Source organism: Theropithecus gelada, chromosome 2, assembly GCF_003255815.1.
Source record: "Theropithecus gelada isolate Dixy chromosome 2, Tgel_1.0, whole genome shotgun sequence".
In the NCBI taxonomy this organism is placed as follows: Eukaryota; Metazoa; Chordata; class Mammalia; order Primates; family Cercopithecidae; genus Theropithecus; species Theropithecus gelada.
The window spans coordinates 40,994,338-41,007,459 of record NC_037669.1 but is presented as its reverse complement, the minus strand read 5'-3'; the positions used below and the strand labels follow the sequence as shown (position 1 = coordinate 41,007,459).

Below are 13,122 nucleotides of genomic sequence, written 5' to 3'. Positions count from 1 at the left end.
TATTAAGAGTTTTTAGGCCGGGCGCGGTGGCTCAAGCCTGTAATCCCAGCACTTTGGGAGGCCGAGGCGGGTGGATCACGAGGTCAGGAGATCGAGACCATCCTGGCTAACATGGTGAAACCCCGTCTCTACTAAAAATACAAAAAACTAGCTGGGCGTGGTGGCGGGCGCCTGTAGTCCCAGTTACTCGGAGGCTGAGGCGGGAGAATGGCGTGAATCCGGGAGGTGGAGCTTTCAGTGAGCCGAGACCGCGCCACTGCACTCCAGCCTGGGTGACACAGCGAGACTCCGTCTCAAAAAAAAAAAAAAAAAAAAAAAAAAGAGTTTTTAGTCTGAAGGGGTGTTTATCAGAGGCCTCTTCTGCATAGAAGGCCTTTTCTGCATCTATTGAAGTAAACATGTGGTTGTTGTCGTTGGTTCTGCTTATGTGATGGTTTACGTTTATTGATTTGCATATGTTGAACCAGCCTTGCATCCCAGGGATGAAGCCAACTTGATCGTGGTGTATAAGCTTGTTGGTGTACTGCTGGATTTGGTCTGCCAGTATTTTACTGAGGATTTTCACATCAATGTTCATCAGGGATATTGGCCTGAAATTTTCTTTTTTTGTTGTGTATCTGCCAGGTTCTGGTATCAGGATGATGCTGGCCTCATAAAATGAGTTAGGGAGGAGTCCCTCTTTTTCTATTGTTTGAAATAGTTTCAGAAGGAATGGTACCAGCTCCTCTTTGTACCTCTGGTAGAATTTGGCTGTGAATCCATCTGGTCCTCGGCTTTTTTTGGTTGATAGGTTAATAATTACTGCCTCAATTTTAGAACTTATAATTGGTCTGTTCAGGGATTGAACTTCTTCCTGGTTTAGTCTTGGGAGGGTATATGTGTCCAGGAATTTATCCATTTCTTCTAGATTTTCTACTTTATTTGCATAGAAGTGTCTATAGTATTCTCTGATGGTAGTTTGTATCTCTGTGGGATCAGTGATGATATCCACTTTATCATTTTTTATTGTGTCTATTTGATTCTTCTATCTATTCTTCTTTATTAGTCTGACTAGTGGTCTATCTATTCTGTTGATCTTTTCAAAAACCAGCTCCTAGATTCACTGATTTTTTGATGGGTTTTTCTGTCTCTAGCTCCTTCAGTTCTGCTCTCATCTTAGTTATTTCTTGTCTTCTGCTAGCTTTTGAATTTGTTTCCTCTTGCTTCTCTAGTTCTTTTTATTATGATGTTAGGGTATCAGTTTTAGATCTTTCCCACTTTCTCCTATGGGCATTTAGTGCTATAAATTTCCCTCTAAACACTGCTTTAGCTGTGTTCCAGAGATTCTGGTACATTGTGTCTTTGTTCTTATTGGTTTCAAATAACTTATTTATTTCTGCCTTAATTTCATTATTGACTTAGTAGTCAGGAGCACGTTGTTAAGTTTCCAAGTAGTTGTGCAGTATTGAGTGAGTTTCTTAATCCTGAGTTCCAATTTGATTGCACTGTGGTCTGAGAGACTGTTATGATATCTGTTCTTTTGCATTTGCTGAGGAGTGTTTTACTTCCAATTATGTGGTCAATTTTAGAATAAATGCGTTGTGGTGTTGAGAAGAATGTATATTCTGTTTATTTGGGGTGGAGAGTTCTGTAGATGTCTATTAGGTTCATGTGGTCCAGAGCTGAGTTCAAGTCCTGGATATCCTTGTTAATTTCCTGTCTCATGGATCTGTCTAATGTTGACAGTAGAGTGTTGAAGTCTCCTACTATTATTGTGTGGGGGTCTAAGTCACATTGTAGGTTTCTAAGAACTTGCTTTATGAATCTGGGTGCTCCTGTATTGGTTGCATATATATAGGCTGGTGACCTAACTAGGTCCACGTGGTCTGGAGCTGAGTTCAAGTCCTTAATATCTTTGTTAATTTCCTGTCTCGTGGATCTGTCTATTGTTGACAGTAGAGTGTTGAAGTCTCCCAGTATTATTGTGTGGGGGTCTAAGACTCATTGTATGTCTCTAAGAACTTGCTTTATGAATCTGGGTGCTCCTGTATTGGTTGGATATATATTTAGGATCATTAGCTCTTCTTGTTGCATTGATCCCTTTATCATTATGTAATGCCCTTCTTTGTGTCTTTTGATCTTTGTTGGTTTAAAGTCTGTTTTACCAGAGACTAGGATTGCAACTCTTGCTTTTTCTGCTTTCCATTTGCTTGGTAAATATTCCTCCATCCCTTTATTTTGAACCTATATATGTCTTTGCACCTGAGATGGGCGTCCTGAATACAGCACACTGATGCGTCTTGACTCTTTATCCAATTTGCCAGTCTGTGTCTTTTAATTGGGGCATTTAGGCAATTTATATTTAAGGTTAATATTGTTACGTGTGAATTTGATCCTGTCTTTATGATGCTAGCTGGTTATTTTTCCAATTAGTTGATGCAGTTTCTTCAGAGTGTTGATGGTCCTTACAATTTGGTATGTTTTTGCAGTGGCTGGTACCGATTGTTCCTTTCCATGTTTAGTGCTTCCTTCAGGAGCACTTGTAAGGCAGGTCTAGTGGGGACAGTATCTTTCAGCATGTGTTTGTCTATAAATGATTTTATTTCTCCTTTGCTTATGAAGCTTAGTTTGGCTGGATATGAAATTCTAGGTTGAAAATTCTTTTATTTAAGAATATTGCATATTGGTCCCCACTCTCTTCTGGCTTGTACGGTTTCTGCAGAGAGATCTGCTGTTAGTCTAATGGGCTTCCCTTTGTGGGTAACCCGACCTTTCTCTCTGGCTGTCCTTAACAATTTTTCCTTCATTTCAACCTTGGTAAATCTGACAATTGTGTCTTGTGGTTGCTCTTCTCGAGGAGAATCTTTCTGGTGTTCTCTGTATTTCCTGAATTTGAATGTTGGCCTTTCTTGCTAGGTTGTGGAAGTTTTCCTGGATAATATCCTGAAGAGTGTTTTCCAACTTGGCTCCATTCTCTCCTTCACTTTCAGGTACACCAATCAAATATAGGTTTGGTCTTTTCACATAGTCCCATATTTCTTGGAGGCTTTGTTCATTCCTTCTCATTATTTTTTCTCTAATCTTGTCTTCATGCTTTATTTCATTAAGTTGATCTTCAATCTCTGATATCCTGTCTTCTGCTTGATCAGTTCAGCTATTTATACTTGTGTATGCTTTATGAAGTTCTTGTGCTGTGTTTTTCAGCTCCATCAGGTCATTTATGTTCTCTCTAAACTGGTTATTCTAGTTAGCAATTCTTCTAACATTTTTTCAAGGTTCTTAGCTTCCTTGCATTGGGTTAGAATGTGCTCCTTTAGCTCGGAGGAGTTTGTTATTACTCACCTTCTGAAGCCTACTTCTGTCAGTTTGTCAAATGTATTCTCCGTCTAGTTTTGTTTTCTTGCTGGTAAGGCATTGTGATCATTTGGAGGAGAAAAGGCATTCTAGTTTTTGGAATTTTCAGCCTTTTTGTGCTGTTTTTTCCCCATCTTCGTGGATTTATCTACCTTTGGTCTTTGATGTTGGTGACCTTCAGATGGGGTTTCTCAGTGTACGTCCTTTTTGTTGATGTTGATGCTCTTCCTTTCTGTTTGTCCGTTTTCTTTCTAACAGTCAGGGCCCTTTTCTCCAGGTCCGCAAGAGTTTGCTGGAGGTCCACTCCAGACCCTGTTTGCCTGGGTATCACCAGTAGTGGCTGCAGAACAGCAAAGATTGCTGCCTGTTCCTTCTGGAAGCTCGTCCCAGAGGGGCACCTGCCAGATGCCAGCCAGAGCTCTCCTGTATGAGTTGTCTGTTGTCCCCTGCTGGGAGGTGTCTCTAAGTCAGGAGGCATGGGGATCAGGGACCCACTTGAGGAGTCTATCTGACCCATAGCAGAGCTTGAATGCTGTGCTGGGAGATCCGCTGCTTTCTTCAGAGTCAGAAGGCAGGGACATTTAAGTATGCTGAAGCTGCACCCACAGCCTCCCCTTCCCCCAGGTGCTCTCTCCCAGGGAGATGGGGGTTTTATCTGTAAGCCCCTGACTGGGGCTATTGCCTTTTTTTTTTTTTTTTTCAGAGATGCCCTGCCTAGAGAGAAGGAATCTAGAGAGGCAGTCTGGCTTTAGTGGCTTTGCTGAGCTAAGGAGGGCTCCACCCAGTTTGAACTTCTTGGTGGTTTTGTTTACATTGTGAGGGGAAAACAGCCTATTCAAGCCTCAGAAATGGCAGACACCACTTCCCTAAAGTGGGAGCTATACTCTTTCCAGGTCTACATCTAGAAGGTGAAACCCAAACTACCTGTGGTTGTTTTTGATGATAATTTTTAGCAGTTAAAATATCTTTACTCTCTATTTACTTTTTTCTTTTATAACATCTTTTAATGAGGATGGATTCCAACAGTTGTTAATTTGAAGTGTATATTCTTTGTGGACCAGAATTAACACATAGCAGTTAGGTTAGCTTTGTATATTTCTTAGATTTAGAGCAACTTCTTATTTTGGCAAAGTACAGTTTTATTCATTGCACTTCATTTATGTGTGTGTGGAGGTGTTGATATGTATTCTGATTTTGTAATTTTCTTTTGTTTCTGGAGGGCCCTCTATTATCAATGCTTGCTTCTTTGTTTCTCTTTACCACTTGGCCTCCAAGAGTCATATCCTCCTTTATTTCAGAAATGGTATCCTCCAAAGACTGCTAATCCTAGTCTGGCATATTTTTAGGCTCCTTCATTTTTTTACTGAACAGTTTTATTTTGATATAGAATTAAGGAAAATTTACTAAAAAAATCTCTTCTATGCCATTTACCCAAGTTCTCTAGTTGTTTATTTTCACAATTGCCTTATCATATTCTTTCTCTTTATATGCTATTATTTCACTTCTGAGCTGAGAGTAAGTTGCAGATATTGTGTTTTGTTTCATCTCAGAGTAAGTCAGAGAAGCAACAGAAGACTCTCTTTGAAAAAAAAGCTTTCAAAATCCTCAATTTAATCCTACTCAACGTATTAATATTGAGCAATGAGTTTTCAACCCAATATCATTACACTAAAAGGAAGTTAGACACTATGATAAAAATCAGCAGAAACAATAAACAGCTTTATACTTCCAATAACTATGGACATTAGAATAGTTAGACCCAGAATATAGAAGACATGTGTATGTAACGATTAAAGAAATAAAGGATATTATCCCAAAGACCAAAAGATTATTAGATTTGTAAATTATGAATATGTAAAATTCTAATCTGCAAAATTAACTTTAGAAATAAAAACTAATTATAGAAATTAAGAAATTTTATTTCACAAAAAGCAGAATATACATAGTTGAAGAGAAAATTAGTGAAAGAAGTTATATCTGAAAAAAATTACTCAGAATGCAGTACAGAAAAGCAAGGAGACAGAAAAAAAAATTATATTGAAATATATGAAAGCCAGGAATGGCGGCTCATGCCTGTAATCCCAGCACTTTGGGAGACTGATGTTGGAGGATTTTTTGAGCCCAAGAATTTGAGACCAGCCCAGGCAACATGTGAAAATCTGTGTCTACAAAAAATACAAAAATTAGCTGGGTGTGGTGGCACACACCTGTAGTCCCAGCTACTCAGGAGGCTGAGGTGGGAGGATCACTTCAGCCCAAGAGGCAGAGGTTGCAGTGAGCTGGGATCACACCACTTTACTCTAGCCTGGGTGACATAGCCAGACCCTATCTCCAAAAAATAAAAAAGAAAAGCTTAATATGTCTAAAATACATTTGAGAAGAGGATAGAATGCAACAGGGGCAATATTTAAAGAATACATAACAGTAACTTTTCATGACAAATAAAAAAATATAAATCTATAGATCAAAAAACCCCAATGTATTCCAAAATGAGACAAGCCAAGTATAAAGGGGTCCCTGGAGAATCTCCAACCGGCCTGCACACTGGGAGGAATGCCCACTGGGATGGAGCCTCAGGAAGTTCACACCATTTGCAGTGGGGAGGTGCCTGACCTCTTCTGTTTAGGGGTAGTAACCTGGGATTCAATCTGTGAGACAGGAAGTCTATTAGCAGGACTCTCACTTTGCTGAGAGTCCTTGCTTCCCTTTTTTTCCTTTTCACCCAATAAACCCTGCTCTTCTCACCCTTCAAAGTGTCTGCGAGCCTAATATTTCATGGTCGTGTGATAAGAACCAGTTTTTCCTACAACAAAAGCAGGATAAGGAATGAGATGTCCAAACTAGACACACTTTAATGAAATCATAAAACATCAAAGTATGGATAAAATTGTAATAGAAGTCACAGAAAGGATGAATCACCACAAAAGAATGAAAATTATATGACTGAATACTTCCAACAATAAAATGGTAGCCTGGCAAACGTTGTATAATATCATGATAGTGCTGAGGGAAAATAGTTTCCAATGCAGAATTATATATATGCAGATAAAACATCTTTCAATACTGTGAGTGAAATGGAGGCATTTAGAGATTAGCAAAAGATGAAAAAACATTCATATACAAACTAAAGGAACTTCCAAACTTTTAGGGCGTACACTTTTTTTTTTAAACCTTACCTGGAGCTGAAACACTTGGTTTTTAAAAATAAATTTTATCGTATATATTTAAGGTATACAACATGATGTTATGGAATGTACATAGATGATAAACATGTTACTGTAGTAAGGCAAATTAACATATCCATCATCTCACATATTTAACCCTTTTTTTGGTGGCAAAAGCAGCTAAAATTCTTAGCAGAACTCTCAAATATAATTATATTAACTTTAGTCCTTATGCTGTGGATTAGATTTCAACTTATTTATCTATATATCTGCTACTTTGTATCCTCTGACCTACCTCTCCGTGTTTTCTCCCTCAAGCCCTCCTGCCCCTGGTAACCACTGTTTTATTCTCTATCTCAGTATATTTGACTTTTTTAAACAAATTTCACATATGAGACAATGCAATACTTTTCCTTCTGTGTCTACCTTATTTCACTTAGCATAATGTCCTCCAGGTTCAGCTACCTTGTGGCAAATGACAGGATGTCTTTCTTTTTTAAGGCTGCATAATGTTACATTGTATTTAAATAGCTTGGTTTCTTTATCCATGCATCAGTCAACAGACATTTAGGTTGTTTCCATATCTTGGCTATTGTGAATATTGTCATGAACATGGGAGTGCAGATAACTTTATAAGGTAGCGATTTCATTTCCTTTGGGTACATACCCATAAGAGAGACTGCTGGGTTTTAATCTTAGTTCTATTTTTAATTTCTTTAGGAATCTCCATACTCTACTAGTTTTCCATAATGACTGTACAATCTACATTCCCACCAATAGTTTACAAAGATTCCCTTTTCTCTATATACCTGCCAACATTTGTTATCTCTTGACTTTTTGATAACAGTCATCCTAATAGGTGTGAGATGATTTCTCATAGTGGTTTTGATTGGCATTTCCTTGATGATAAATGATGCTGGGCACCTTTTTACATATGTGTTGGCCATTTTCATGTGTTCTTTGGATAAATGTATATTCAGGTCTTTCACTCATTTTTTAATGGAGTTATAGAGAGATAGAAAAAGATTAGTGATTACCTAGGGCTGAAGGAGTGGGGATGGAAATGAACTGCTAGTGGGTATGGGGTTTTTCGGGGCAGTGATGAAAATGTTCTAAATTTATTAAATGATTAAAATAATTGTGTTGATTGCACAACTATGAATATATTAAAAAATCATTGAAGCTTATATTTTAAATTGCTGTTGTGAACTATATCTCAATAAACCTGTTTTTTAAAGAATGAAGTTGAAGCTCTCCAAAGTATAGCAGATAATTTAGAACAAAATCTATTGTCACTTATCTCTCAGAGTTTCTAGTTTAACATTCTCTTTTGGAGTCTTTAGATTCCTTATTTTCATGCTTACCATCTCAATGACATTTAAAATTTAAAAAAAAAACCTGATATATTCACCATTTTATTTATTTCAGTAAGAATCATTTAGGGCACCAAACCTTCCAAACTGCCTGTAATTAACCATTACTCCTTGTTTAAATAATTTTCCTATTGTGTTTATCTTAGCTACATATTTGCTCATCTAATTTTAAAAACCCTGTGATTATTTTTCTTTTTTTATTAGTTATTAAACTTTAAGTTCTGGGATGCATGTGCAGAAAGTGCAGGTTTGTTACATAGGTATACATGTGCCATGGTGGTTTGCTGCACCCATCAACCCATCATCTAGGTTTTAAGTCCCACATACATTAGGTATTTGTACTAATGCTCTCCCTTTTCTTGCCCCCATCCCCCGACAGACCCTAGTGTGTGATGTTTCCCTCCCTGTGTCCATGTGTTCTCATTGTTCAACTCCCACTTATGAGTGAGAACATGCAGTGTTTGGTTTTCTGTTCCTGTGTTAATTTGCTGAGAATGATGGTTTCCAGCTTCATCCATGTCCCTGCAAAGAACATGAACTCATTCTTTTTTTATGGCTGCAAAGTGTTCCATGGTGTATATGTGCCACATTTTCTTACTGCAGTCTATCATTGATGGGCATTTGGGTTGTTTCTAAGACTTTGCTATTGTGAATAGTGCTGCAATAAACATACGTGTCCATGTGTCTTTATAGTAGAATGATTTATAATCCTTTGGGTATATACCTAGTAATGGGATTGCTGGGTCAAATGGTATTTCTGGTTCTAGATCCTTGAGGAATCGCCACACTGTCTTCCACAATGGTTGAACTAACTTACACTCCCACAAACAGTGTAAAAGCATTCCTATTTCTCCACATCCTCTCCAGCATCTGTTGCTTCCTGACTTTTAATGATTGCCATTCTAACTGGCGTGAGATGGTTTCTCATTGTGGTTTTGATTTGCATTTCTCTAATGACCAGTGATGATAAGCCTTTTTTCATACGTTTGTTGGCCACATAAATATCTTCTTTTGAGAAGTCTCTGTTCATATACTTTGCCCACTTTTTGATGGGGTTTTTTGATTTTTTCTTGTAAATTTATTTCAGTTCCTTGTAGATTCTGGATATTAGCCTTTTGTCAGATGGATAGATTGCAAACATTTTCTCCCATTCTGTAGGTTGCCTATTCACTCTGATGATAGTTTCTTTTGCTGTGCAGAAGCTCTTTAGTTTAATTAGATCCCATTTGTCAATTTTGGCTTTTGTTGCCATTGCTTTTGTTGTTTTAGTCATGAAGTCTTTGCCTATGCCTATGTCCTAAATAGTAGTGCCTAGGTTTTCTTCTAGGGTTTTTATGGTTTTAGGTCTTACGTTTAAGTCTTTAATCCACCTTGAGTTGATTTTTATATAAGGTATAAGGAAGGGGTCCTGTTCAGTTTTCTACATATCACTAGCCAGTTTTTCCAGCACCATTTATTAAATAGGGAATCCATTCCCCGTTGCTCGTTTTTGTCAGGGAAAACCCTGTAATTATTTTTCTTGGGGACAAACTGAATTTACAAAGTAATATGTGGCAAATCAACGTCTTCATAATATTGAATTTACTATGCATACATATGGTATGTTTTTAATTTATTCAAGTTTTCTGTTGTATGTTCCATATAGAAATAATACTTTACATGTATGTTAAGGCTTATTCCCATGTATTCTTGTGGGTGCTGTGATCTAAAATGGTTCTTTTCATCCATTATATTTTGTTTGTTTTGTGTACAGAATTCTACTGCTGCATGTAATAGTTTTCCTAATTCATTTTTGTTTTGTGTTGTCTAATTGCATTATGAAAAAGTAACTAAAATTTTGAATACTCTTTCTAAATTTTTAAATATTATATTTCATTTTCAAGTCTAATAATATTGGCTGGCATTTCCAGGAAAATATTAAATAAAAGTGGTAATTGTGGACACCCCTGTCCTGCTTCTGAGCAAAATTTTCGCTATTAAGTATTTGATAGGATTTGGTTTAATAACATATATGTAGATATGTGTTGTATATGTATGTGTGTATGTATGCATGTGTAACTGGTAGCACTGCAACTGAAAAATACACATTTGAAACCATGAATACATATTTGAAACCACTGAACAGGAAAAATCGATGTCTGCAGTAACAGCAGCAATCAGCTATAAGAACAATGCCATCAACAGTGCTAATCTTGAGTAAAACAGCTGATGACCCAGCAAATTATATATCATATATATATACACACACATATAATATATATGAGAAACTTGGTAGAACCCTTAACAGAATGAACTTGAAGAAACCAAGCCTAGACATAAAGTAGTCAAATTGCCGAAAATAAAAGATACCCCGCAAAATTTTGAAAGCAATTGGAGAAAAGTGACACATTATATAAAGAGGAAGCAAAATTCAAGCTACTACAGATTCCTCATTCAGAAATTATGGAAGGCAGAAGATCATATAAAGTGTTCATCACCTTAAAACCAAAACACACATGCTCACACAAACTCTCAGTTCAGGAATCTAAATCCAAAAAAATGGCCTCCAAAAAAGAAAAAAAAAAAGGCAAAACAAAACAAAAATGAACTTCCAGATAAAGGAAGCTACGTGAATTCATTTCCACTAGGCCTAAAACGAGTTGATGGGTGCTGACGAGTTGATGGGTGCAGCACACCAACATGGCACAAGTATACATATGTAACAAACCTGCACGTTATGCACATGTACCCTAGAACTTAAAATATAATAATAATAATAATAATAAAATAAAAAAATTAAAAAAAAAGAAAAATTAAATAATGTTCTTGTATCTTCAGGAACAAATGCAAATTACAAATAGCAAAGAAAATTCAAAAGACTATTTTTCCTCTTAATTAAAAAAAAGACATGTGAATATGTAAACCAAAAATTATAACAATATATTTGGATGTACTATATGATGACTGTAGCATAAAGGACAGTAGGGGAAGAGAAATAGATCTACATGGTTACAAGACTTGCACATTTGATGTGAAGTGTCACAATGTTTGCTCTAATAGGCTTTGAATAGTTAAGGAAGTATATTGTAATCCCTGGAGCAACCAATAAAAAATATGTGAAAATAAAATGCTTAGATTAATATTTCAATTAAAATGAAATTATAATAGAAATGAAATTATAATATTTAAATTAAAATTTCAATTAAATTAAATTGAAATAACCCCCAAGAAGGCAAAAAGAGAAAAGAGGGAAAAATATGACAGGACCCACCAAACAGATAATGAAGTGGTAGGCTAAAATTCAATCTCATTAGTAATTACATTTAATATTAATAGACTGAACTCTGTGACTAGATAAAAGCACAAGACTCAACTATGGTTATTCCTAGTATCTACTGATTCCAGGACTCCCCCTCCTATACCCAAATCCACAGATGCTTAAGTCTGTTATATAACATGGCATAATATTTGCATATAACCTACATACATCCTCCTGTATACTTTAAATCATATCTAGATTACTTATATGCAATACAGTGTGACACTACACAAGTAGTTTTAACACTGTATTGTTTCTTTTTATTTATTTTATTTTAAATTTTTCTATTTTTAATTGTTTCTTCTCAGAATACTTTTGATCTTTGGTTTTGTTGAATCTATGGGTGAAGAACCTGTGTATACAAAAGGTGGGCTATGCTCTTTATAGGATATGTAATGGATGCCTAATAATAGATCCTCAAAATACATAAAGCAAAAATGGGCAGAATTAAACTGAGAAGCATGCACTTCTATAATCATATTAGGAAATTTAATACCACTCTCTCAGCAATTGATAGCACTAGACAAGTATCAGTTCAATTACAGGGAATCTGAAAAACACCATCAACTACCTTAACCTATTTGTTTTTTAAAGTAAAACAGAAATGAACAGAATTACTAAGGAAAATTCATTATAAGAGAAATGTTAACTCGCTTCTCTAAGAATTGAAATATCAAAACAAAAAATTAGCAAAGATTTAAACCATACAAAATGAAAAACACAATTTCAAGTTTGACCTTTATGTAACAATTAGAAAATGTACATTCTTCCCAAGCACACTTAGAATGCTATGGTAATTGGCTCTGCACTGATTATAAAGCAAATCTCAGTAAATTTTGTAGAACTAGTTATGTCATATTCTCTGGCTACAATTTCAAAATCCATCATAAAAAAACATGCTAAGAAATTAAGGCTGGGTGTGGTTGCTCACACCTGTAATTCTAGCACTTTGTGAGGTCACAGAGGGAGGATCACTTGAGGCCTCCAAAAGCTTAGGATCAGCCTGGGCAACATAGCAAGACCCATCTTTTATTAATAATAATAACACAAATAATAAATATGAAAATGTTTAGAAATTAGAAAGCACATGTCTAAATAACTAATGGGGGTCAAAGGAGAATTATAATAGGAATTATAGAAAATATCTCAAACTAAATATTAATGAAAATTATATATGATTAATATTACATTTAAAAACTTGTAGGATATATCTAAAATGGTACTTAGAGAAAAGTTTTATTTTAGAAAAATGGCTAAAACAAAAGGAAAAAAAATAAACCCAAAGAATGTGAACAGATATGATAATAAATGCCTCTATTATCAAAATCACTGGTGCTTATGTTATTGTGAGGCAATAGGAACATAATCTGATTTACATATTATAAAAGACATCAAGGCTGACGTGTTGAACAACCTGTAAATAGAACTTTATTTCAACAGAAAACCAGAATAATAGAAAACAATCAAAACTCATGAAATAAATATGGATATGGTAAAAAAATGAAAGTATCAAATGTCCAGTCTAGCCAAAAGAACTAATAGAAACTGATATTTGAGAAGAACATAAGGAAGTAAGTAGAAAATTTATAACTCACTCATATTACACTTTTACAAATAAAAGGCATGAGAATTGGGGGTTAACTGGGGGTGTGTGGAGAGAATCTATTGCCTCTGATATAAATAAATAGTTAATCCTGATTGGTATGTATAGCTAATATCTATCCAAGGTTTCTGTAATGGCAATCTCTAAATAAAGCATCTCTAAGTAAGCATTGAAATGTAAAGTAATCTCTAAGTAAACCAGCTAAAGGCTAAAACATTTACATCCTGGAAGAATGTTGCAATAATTTAATCATTTACTGATGGAGCAAGTGATCATGGTACAAAAAAATAGCAGAGACACATCACGAAATAATTCTAAGAATGCTTGTGATCTATGGGTCACCCATTACAG

The 13,122-nt window shown here is 35.6% G+C and overlaps 1 protein-coding gene across 1 annotated transcript in view; it reads right to left on the bottom strand.

The window, feature by feature from the left end:
- The window catches only part of STXBP5L (syntaxin binding protein 5 like), a 473,308-nt gene that overhangs the window by 226,863 nt on the left and 233,323 nt on the right, over positions 1-13,122 (bottom strand). The window lies entirely within an intron of this gene.